Source organism: Bombus vosnesenskii, unplaced genomic scaffold (genome assembly GCF_011952255.1).
Source record: "Bombus vosnesenskii isolate JDL3184/JDL3185 unplaced genomic scaffold, Bvos_JDL3184-5_v1.1 scf7180000013265, whole genome shotgun sequence".
Taxonomy (NCBI): Eukaryota; Metazoa; Arthropoda; class Insecta; order Hymenoptera; family Apidae; genus Bombus; species Bombus vosnesenskii.
In genome coordinates this window covers 9143875-9152970 of record NW_022882925.1, presented here as the reverse complement: position 1 = coordinate 9152970, position 9096 = coordinate 9143875, and positions in this window count along the sequence as shown.

Sequence of the window (9096 nt, the reverse complement as noted above, 5' to 3'; positions counted from 1 at the left end):
TCATCAACATTTAATACCTTCCATAATTTTGATGTTGATTAAAGCAGTTTTTTGTAAGAAATTATCGAACAAACGAGGTCGGCGTCAAATTTCCATAACGTAGATGCGTTTAGATGCAGTTTTTCGATCGGCCTGTACGAATTTTTCGCGCTGGCTTAACTCTCATACGATGGAACGCGATTATAAAGGCAAAGAGATTTGCGCACGAGGATTTCACCGACAGATTATAATAGTTTCTAAAATGTGAGGACCGATGGAAGAGACTGCAGCGACATTTTGTTTAATAATTTCACCAAGTCGAGCACATTTTTACGCTACGATAAATATTCAACCCCGTGAAATGTTCTTTGATACATTTAGGATTACGTATCCGCTCCTGACTTTTATCGTTTTACACGGTGATTTTAATTTTTTAATTTCTCATTCGTTGCAAAATTGTTTACACACTGCAAATTATAAAATATAAAAAAGGTATTCTCCAAGTTCATGCACCTTCTATTTAAAATTTTAATCAATGAATTTGGAAATATTGTACAGAGAATGGAATAATTGCTAAACTATATAATCTTGGATAGCAGAATCCTATGGGTTATAGATGAATCGATAAATATAATATTAATTATATTGATTCGGTAAAAAAAATAATCGTAATACAATTTGGTAAAAATTAACGATTTGTAGGGACAATAAAACACGTATATGCGATGGATAAACAAAGTTGTTACGATGCTATGTATATACGTACAAATGAGATTCTACAGATAATTCGGAAATATAACGCATAGTAGGAAACATAGCAAGAGGGTAGGTTCGGTATAGTGATCGATCAGATTCGTTGTGATGTTCTTAATTATTTATCGTAAGATATACGATGATAAATGTCGGTTATAAAACAACGGCGTAGCTTTGTTACGGTAAATTAGCTTTGAAACTCGCCACGAGATCTGAAGTTCGCGTATCAACTTTGAATATTAAGGAAGACTGATGGAAACTTTTCAGACCCTATTTATAAACATTTTAGAAGTTTCGCCAAACTCATTCCGACATATTAATAGTTATTAAGTTGCCGTACGTTAATCACTTATACATTCGTACTCTTTTCAGGCAGTCAATTTTCAATATAACAGCCGTAAAATGATTTTGTTAAAAGATTACTGCGATTATTTTAGCGAGTATTCTTAGATCAAAGGACATAAACTACGAAATCGAACGAAACCTATCAACCATCCTCTTTTGCTTATGGTCTTCCAAAGTGCATTCCTCACGCCACCGTGGAAACATATTTTCTTTGTCCACCCTCGACACGACAGAGAACAGAAAAATCCGAACAAGCGATCACGTAGTAACGTGGCAGTTGCTTAATAACAATTATTAACCAAGGTAATCCTTACATCGGACACGATGGTGGCGGCATAAAGAAAGTCGAGGCGCTACATGGTGGGGGAGTTAACTAACTAGTTAGGCGTTACGAGGATTTACGATAGGTCCTATTTCACGTAGCTAACCAGCCGCGGGAACTGGCTCGTGGGGTCAGCGTCTATACGGGGAACAGAGAGAACGAGAATGCAAGGGTGTGCGCAGGGTTACGGGCCTTGAATAGGTAGGGAGTACATGTACGCCACAGGCAATAGTTTTCAGCTACCAGTAGTCATTTGTAACTGGAAGCCAGCAACGTTGGCTTTATTGCTACCATAAAGATCTCGGCTTCCTCGGTCGACCGCGGTCTCTTCTTGGTCGCTCCGCCTTTCGCCTCTGTCCTTTGTGTCGGCGCTAGAGTATAGTTACCGCAACGTACGCTTCTTGCGATTTACGCAAATTAGCACCGCGAACGTTTCTTATTCTTCCTCCACTTTTTGTTCTCACATATAAATCAGAAGTATTGATAAGCTTGTCGAACTATTTGTTTTTGCGAATCTCGATGGACCTTCCGTGATGGGAACATCGAATGACGAAATAAGACTGATTTATAGTTATGAAAATTAATCGAGGATGTACAGGAAGATTTGGTTTCTCGGCAAATTAACCCTAGTTCGGGGAAATCCGTCGAAGTGGTAAGTTTTAGTTGCGGCACGTAAATGTATTTTTTCAAACAAAACGTTAAATAGAGATATCTTTTTCAAGATAGCATTTGTTAAGACGATTAAATGACTATATTTTAAGGAAAGACAATTTGTTATACTTATATAAGTAAACTTTATGTCAAATTGTCACATATATATGTATTTGAATGTATGTATGTGTGCATGCTGCCATCTATTACATATGTTAACGTTATTTATTGCGCATGTTAATATAGCTGCATAATTCACAACATGGTTCTGTAAATAGACCGTGTAATTTATTTTCGACGTAAATATGTCTTTAAACGAATTTTTTTTAAACTAAGTATTCCACATACAAGATTCTGTATCGACAGGTTCTGATGAAACTAACGATAACATAGGCAGAATAGTAAAAATACACAGCTCGAATTATATATATATATATATACACACACACACACACACACACATATACAATATGAAAACGGATATCCAAACGACTACCAATGCACGGCCAGAATTTTTCAATCCTCAGGTCTTTAGAAAATACAATATTTGGCTTTTTAAAACATCTGATACTTGAGACAAAAAAAAAATTAAGCGAAACCATATGATTCATTCATGTGAGAATTGTTAAAACTAATATAAATATTTTCTGTGCAAAAGTTGACAAATTTGTAAATTAGCGATTTTATCGTTGTGAAATGCACGCCACGAATTCGGTTACAAATACAACAGAAAGGAAAAAGGAGGAAGTTTAACATTTGCGTATGCATACAAATCGCATTCTAATTCGTTGGCCGGTAATGAAATTCTCTTTGGCTTGCCATCAACTCCCCGGGGGATTTGGTTTATACACGGCATCCCGATGGACACAAATGCAGTAGTCATCAATTTACGGTATTACGACGAAGTACTAACGCATAGAGCTCATAGTTCACGTTGCCTGATCCCCTTACGGGGCTACCGATATCTTTGATGGAAAACGGCACGTTAGAACGTTCTAACACAAATTCGTTCGGCTGTTTACGTAATTGTCGATTGAAAATAATCCGATCTCTTATTTTATTGGATATTGGTGTTTAATGACTAATCAGTATCCTCGAGCTATAAAAGCACAAAAAAATTCAGCCAGATTTCAGTTATATTAATTAATATTTTTTACAGCATCCGAACCTTGATAAATTACGTATAATGTAATTTCTGTCAATAATTCTTTTCGAAATTTATTCATTCTCAAGACGATCGAATGATCGATCGATCGTTGAGTTTAATTCCTAAAAACTCCATATCTTTAGCTTGAAATGTTAATTTCATAAACCTAATTTTCAAATCAATGATAAAAGTAGATTAAATTAACAAGTACAATGACGTAAAACGAAAGATCATTCGCATGCGATCAGATTAACTAAAACAAAAGAAATACAAAAGATCTATCTGCGTTCTATAATTTGTAGTTTGGCGTATAGTTGTATAGTAGTTGTAATAATTCACAGATTATTGGGAATCATGCGGATCACAAAGAAAATAGATGTATGAAGCAACTTGGCGATAGAGTTGATACTCGCATAAATTACTTGTATGAAAATAAGCGAATTGGCAAACGTCGAGTCTCATTAAAATTCATTAATCGTGTAAGACCGTCCGTTTTTCACCGGTTGACGGAATAAACATATACGTTCCAACGAATTGAGCGACTACGCAACATTCTACCATATTATTTATCGCTTAATTCGTATGAACCGATTCGATTCGGCTTGATTAAATACATACAGTAGTCAATGAATGAACTGTCGCGTGCCCGCGGCGTTCAACGTGATCGAAGCCATTTTTCATTGGAACATGCTCGATTGGCAATTATGCCTATACGATATCGTCAGAATTATACCACTGCTGGGGCAGAGATATCATTCTGTCCTGTTGATCGTTTAAATATTTATTCGTCGATAGACGGCATAAGTAAAAACCGATTCCATAAAACTTTTGGAAATAATACGGTGAAGCTGGCCGGCTTATCTGACCAGCGAGAAACAAGCTTGTCGAGCAAACTAAAACCGGCCCGTGTGACGCGGGCCATAGGTAATCAGAGTCAGAAACTTTGCTTAATTTAACTTTGTTAATAAGCTGCTTCGCCCTGTACTCCTCCTATGAAAATGCTAAGGCGAATCGCAGATTCGTCGAATCGCGCGATACCGCTGCACTGTTAAACAAATTAATTGACACGTTCATAAGATACCTGCCGATAAATTTCTCATTTTTAGTCCCAGAAAAATAGTCTGTTTTAAATAACTTCAAAGAGAGAAAGGGGAAAATAGTTTTCAACGTCTTGTTTATCTTACTCGTGTATAACTGGTATATTACATCTTAGCTAGAATTTGTAAATAAATAAAATAAGCAAACTGCAAACTTATCGGCTATGGTTGTTCGTATATACAGGGTGACCCTTCGGAAAGCAAATGGAATTCTTTATGTACAAATATGTAACATATTTTGCTCAAATCCATGAATCTTCAACTTTATGGTACTCTACAGAGTACAGATAATTATGTGTATACAGGGTGGTTGGCAACTGGTAGTACAAGCGGAAAGGGGGTGATTCTACGCGAAAAAAGAAATCGAAAATATAGAATAAAAATTTTTCGTTTGAGGCTTTGTTTTCGAGAAAATCGACTTTGAATTTTCGCTCGGTACGCGTGCACTTTATCACGTCTCGTTATAACGGATCTTACTGTAGATCGTTGTCTCGATGGAAAAATTAAAAAAAAAAAAAACTTAAAAGAAAAAAATTGTTATTCTATATTTTCGACTTCTTTTTTCGCGTAGAATCACCCCCTTTCCGCTTGTACCACCAGTTACCAACCATCCTGTATATGTGTTGCGTTTAAAAATTTCGTTTCATAATCTCTTCCATGTCACACGTGCGTCTTTTTACTTCGTTTAACGTCAGAGCGAGGAAGCGGTCTTATCTTGAGTGAGTCAGCGTTTCTTCGATATTATATTTGTTTCGTAAAAAATTTGCTATATCATTATGAACTCGACCAACGTCCTCTATAAGACCGTTGTTTATTCAAATAGTTTTACTTATTGGCCAAACGTGGCTCCAATGGCTACTCGTCTTTTCGTTTGAACAATCAATTAATCCTTCGTTAATTCTTATCAGCGATCTATTAAAATTTTTTTACCAAAACTTTATGTCTGAAATAGTTTGAATATTTTTATATTTTCTTTTTCATCTTAAAATGTCAACTTCCACCGCTAATTCCAGACCAAAACCATTCGCATTTTTTTCACTTTCGTATTATTAATATACATATTATTTCATATCAGATATTCAAATATATCTAGATTAACGAACATTGAACAATTCTTAATAAAATTCACAAGAAAATTTTTCTAGCATCGATCATTATACTTTCCAAGATTCCAGCCTGCAAATTCAGGCGATTTTTTTGAACTTGCCTCCGACGTTTTGTAAGCAAATGAAGACAATTTGTGAACTTATGTCACGGAGCTCGACCTTTAGCAAGTTCGTGATCTCTGCTCTCGGTATGCAACCTGTTGCCTTCGTGGCAAAAAGGTATCTCATCTGTAAGTAGAGTTCGTGAATTTGTGGTGAACTTTAACACACCTCTGATCTACGAGGCTTCGTTAACGGTATAATAATTAATTTCTATTTCACGAAATAGCATGTAAATCGCCTGAATAAACGATTTCTAAATTAGACGTAAAAATTAGAATATTTTAAGATGAATTTGATGGAAAGTTTGCAAAGAATATTATTATCGACTAATTTAATATTGTAGCATATATCATGCTTTGCTGCAAATGCAGTGTAACGTAATTATTCAATTTTGCAGATATTTCGCTATAATTCATGGTGCGATTAATAGTATTAATTAACATTATTAATACAATTAACGGTGCACTATGTATAGATTATTCGTAATTTCTGGTAAAGAACAAGTACCGATAATAGTGGGAAGATAACTTGAAAAAATCTTTCAAAGAAAAAAGAGAAAATGAAGTATCCAAGTGTATTAATTATTCTGATCTGTTTATAGCACGTATTAGTACATGTTACTATTTTAAGTTATCGCGAATCGATAATACGTAATTTATGGCTTCTTTCAGAGGGAAGTGCGAAGGGACGGGCTTGCGGAATAATCGCAGGTCGTTAAATATCAATCGGATGGTGAAATTGGTATTACAAAATTACCGCGAGTTCAATTTGGTTATTCGATATAGAAAATGAGAGTGGAATTGGAGTGGAGCACAAGTGATGATAATTTTCCTTATAAAGGAGAATTATGAGTCGAGACGCAGGTGACGGGCGCGGTAGACGGCGTTTTTGACAGTACAATCATTTTTCAAGGGTGCGCGGCAAAGTGGTCGACAAAGAGAAATGACGAATAAGTTGAAGTCGGTGCGAAATGGCGGGACATTTTTTAGCAGGCAATGCTGAGTCTCCTATAAATATGTAATACCAATCTTCTAGCCGACTGTACCGAGCATTTTTACCCTTTCTGGACTGGCGTCGTTTGTCACATCTTGTCAAATTAAGCCTTGAACTTCCTTTTCATGGCAACGAGCGTGACGCACAAGAAACTCTTGCAAATAAGTAGTGTGACGTTACGCAACCTATACTGAGAGATATCTCTAGAGGGGCACCGAATCGATAGTGTGTAGTATGTATATGTAGTACGAATAGTAATCCTACTTAATGGCTCTCGGAGACGGCAGATTGACCAAGCCAATTGTTCAAACATCGGGTTAGGAAGATGATGGATGGAATTGAAGGCAATGAATAAATGGATCTTGGCAATGAGCTTGACAGCGTGCCTCCTCGTTTCTCCTTCTTCTTCTTCTTCTTCTTCTTCTTCTGCTTCTTCTTCTTCTTCTTCTTCTTCTTCTTCTTCTTCTTCTTCTTCTTCTGGCATTATTGAGAAAAAGTAAGTTAACAAATCATTGGAACATGGATACTAACGATGGAGTCAAGTTTAACGGGAATCCAAGTCGGTCTTAATAGAAAAATTTTACTTGCTAAGAGACAATGTTTCATTTCCTATACTTAAAGAAACCACTTCAAAATTGTAGACGGCTATTTTGTCTCGAATCAAGTCTACGATATTGCGTGCGTATTATGTACATACTTTCCAAGTACTATGTGTATCAGTAATTAGTGTTTATAAGTACATAGATTCTCGAATTCTATGGGTGCTTGGACTGGAGTTCGAAATGAGCTTGTACAATTTAATCCTAAATACTTACTTGCTAAGTTTCTTTTACAACAAATGTTTGCGTCACAATTGTTTAGAATTTTCAAATATAAATACGTATCGAAATTGGTTCAGTCCAATAACCTTGGGAATGCTTAGATAGATTGCCGAAAGAGATTCCGTAATACTACGAAATAAATTAAAAACTATTTAAAACTGTGTAAATTAATTGGATAAATTTTTGATAATATTGCAACACTACAAATTCATCACGTGTCACGACTGAGTTCACTTAAGTCGCGTATGTATTTACAACCGAAACGCGAGATAGATAACAAACAACGATAAAAACACATATTTACTTTCATCATTGAAATTTTCTCCGAATTCGTGCGTATAATCGCATTTACCAAAATAAATTTTTTTCTGTATATATATTGATATACGTATAATGTATGCGATAAGATCAAAATTTTTTAAGGTGTTTGAATTGATGGGATAATATCTTTGCGACACTGTAGCTAATTTTGATGGGAATTTTGTAATAGCCAAAGGATGACACACAGTGCACATTCGTGTAAGCGAATTTGGGAAATGCGCTAGCTGGGTTTTCACCTACGGCGAATTTACCCTGGTTTGATGTTTATAATTCGAGAAGGACCTGGCTTTAATTACCACCCTGCAGTGTTTACACGAGCCGTAATATTTGATGCGACCAGATAGGGCCTTCGTTGACGGGGATGGACCGCATATCGCCAGAGAAATATGTATTATATCGAACATTTTACCGAAATACAAAGTTTTTCAACAGGATGCAAACGCGCAACGCTCTCGTGTTTCTACAGTTTTTTTCACTATCGTCGCTTAAAAAATCCTCTGATTGTCATCATACGAGATGCGCGCGTTGTATCGTATCTCCCAGAGACGCGTTTACCGGATTGATTTATGCTCCGTTATTTCCAGAAATATTTACACTTCCATGCGCATATTACGATAAATCAGTGAAATACCATTATTCTCTATATATACATATACATAGAAGTTACGATTTTCAAACTACGAAAGAGAGAATGACTTGCATTTTCTAATCAGGGCATATTTACTTGGTACGCGAACAGGGTGCATATAACGTGCTTGTTAACAATGCAAATGACTCGAAGCTAGGCTAGCAGAAAGAAAGAACGGAAGGAGAATAGCAACTGGTAAACAAAATGCAGAAAAATTGTTCAATTTCCGCGACCGGAGACTGTTTACCTCCAACGACCAAGGACGCGACATAACATAGCTTCAATAATTTATTATTTTATTCCTGGCTGCATCGCGGAAACACGCCAACAAAAATCGTACGTACACCGACGGGGAGCAAGAAAAATTCTCTAAAATCACTCTGATTAACTCCAAGAACTTATGAAAATATTACGTTCTTCATTATTTGAATTTTCTTATTTGGGAAAAAATAACAAGGAGAAGCGTAATGTTTACGGCAGTTTTAATCTTCTGTAAACAAACAGTTTATCAAAATAAAAAGTTAGTTCACAGATTATCGTTCATAATATTTGATTTACAGTACGGAAGATTTTGATCGCGTTTATACGTAATTTATATTTACGGGAAAAGATTGTTTTTTTTCTGCCATTGAAAGTATCGATCCCGCTTAACCGAAAAGATACCAAGAGTTCCCTTAAATCTCCACCTTTTCTATTTTGAACGCTTAGTGCATCGATGTTAGATGATGGATAAACCGCAAAATCAAACGGGCCCTTCATCAATCTCCTATTGTTCGAACTTGCAATTGATCACTCTTTCGCTACACAACCGAATAAATTAGGTAAAAGGAA